Below are 1,837 nucleotides of genomic sequence, written 5' to 3'. Positions count from 1 at the left end.
TGGTGCAGAGGTGCTGGAGAAAATCGTGGTGGAAGCAGAGGTGGTGGGAGCTGTGGTGGGTGCAGAGGTGCCGAAGGGCATCGTGGTGGGTGTGCGGGTGGTGGTAGGTGTGGTGAGTTCAGATGTGCCGGTAGCGGTGGTGGTGGGAGTGGAGGTGCTGGTGTCCGTGGAGGGTGTAGGGGTGGTGGTGAGAGTCGTGATACCAGATGTGGTGGTGTCGGTGGTGGGCAAAGAGGTGGTGGGGCCCATAGCGGTGGTGTCAGGGGTGCTGGTGGCTGTCATGGTTGGTGCCGAGGTGCTGGAGCTCATCGTGGTGGTTGCAGAGGTGCTGGTGACCATGGTGGTGTCAGGGATGCTGGTGGCTGTCACGATGGGCGCAGCGGTGACTGTGAAAAAGGTGGTTGTGGAGATGGTGGAGGCCACTGTGGTGGGTTCAGAGGTGCTGCTGGGTATGGGGGTTGCAGAAGTCCCGGTGTCAGTTGTGGTGGGAGAGTTTGTGGTGACGGTGGTGTGTCTGGAGGTGCTGAAGGTCGTGGTGGGTGTGGGGGTGGTGGTAGGTGTGGTGAGTTCAGATGTGCCGGTAGCAGCGGTGGTGGGAGTGGAGGTGCTGGTGCCAGTGTTGGGAGCAGATGTGGTGGTGCCAGTAGTGGTTACAGAGGAGGTGGAGGCCCTGGTGGTGGGTGCAGAGGAGCTGGTGACGGTGATGGGTGCAGAGGTGGCCGTGCTGGATGCAGAGGTCGTGGTGTCTGTAGTGGGAGTTGCAGAGGTGGTGGTGGCCAAGGTGGTCAAAGAGGTGGTGGAGGCCATGCTGGTGGTGGATGTAGAGGTGCTGGTGGGCATGGTGGTTTCAGAACTGCTCGTGGCCGTTGTGGTTGCAGGGGTGCTGGTGTCCGTTGTGGTAAGATACGTGGTGGTGGTGGGTGTTGAGGTGCTTGGGGCCATGGTGGTGGTTTCCAAGGTGGTTGTGGCTGTCGTGATGGGTGCAGAGGTGGTTGTGGGCATGGTGGTTGTAGAGATGCTGGTGCCCGTGGTGTGCACTGAGGTGCTGGAGTCAGTGGTGGTAGGAGAGGTGGTGGTCAAAGAGGTGCTGGAGGCCATGGTGGTGGGTGCAGAGGTGCTGGTGGGCACAGTGGTTTCAGAGGTGCTGGTGTCAATGGTGGTATGAGAGGTGGGGGTGGTGGTCAGAGAGGTGCTGGAGGTCATTGTGGTGGGTTCAGAGGAGCTGGTGGCTGTCATGGTTGGTGCCGAGGTGCTGGAGACTGTTGTGGTGGGTTCAGAGGTGCTTCTGGGCAGGGAGGCTGCAGAAGTCCCGGTGTCAGTTGTGGTGGGAGAGTTTGTGGTGACGGTGGTGGGTGCAGAGGTGCTGAAGGTCGTCGTGGTGGGTGTGGGGGTGGTGGTAGGTGTGGCAACAGCAGATGTGGTGGTGTCTGTGGAGGGTTCAGAGGTGCTGGTGTCCGTGGAGGGTGTAGGGGTGGTGGTGAGAGTCGTGGTTCCAGCGGTGGTGATGTCAGCAGTGGGCAAAGAGGTGCTGGGGCCCATAGTGGTGGTTTCAGAGGTGCTGGTGGCTGTCATGGTTGGTGCCGAGGTGCTGGAGCTCATCGTGGTGGTTGCAGAGGTGCTGGTGACCATGGTGGTGTCAGGGGTGCTGGTGGCTGTCACGATGGGCGCAGCGGTGACTGTGGAAAAGGTGGTTGTAGAGATGGTGGAGGCCACTGTGGTGGGTTCAGAGGTGCTGCTGGGCATGGAGGTTGCAGAAGTCCCGGTGTCAGTTGTGGTGGGAGAGTTTGTGGTGACGGTGGTGGGTGCAGAGGTGCTGAAGGTCGTCGTGGTGGGTGTG

Source organism: Grus americana, chromosome 30 (assembly GCF_028858705.1).
Source record: "Grus americana isolate bGruAme1 chromosome 30, bGruAme1.mat, whole genome shotgun sequence".
NCBI lineage: Eukaryota > Metazoa > Chordata > Aves > Gruiformes > Gruidae > Grus > Grus americana.
Note: the sequence above shows the minus strand (reverse complement) of the source record.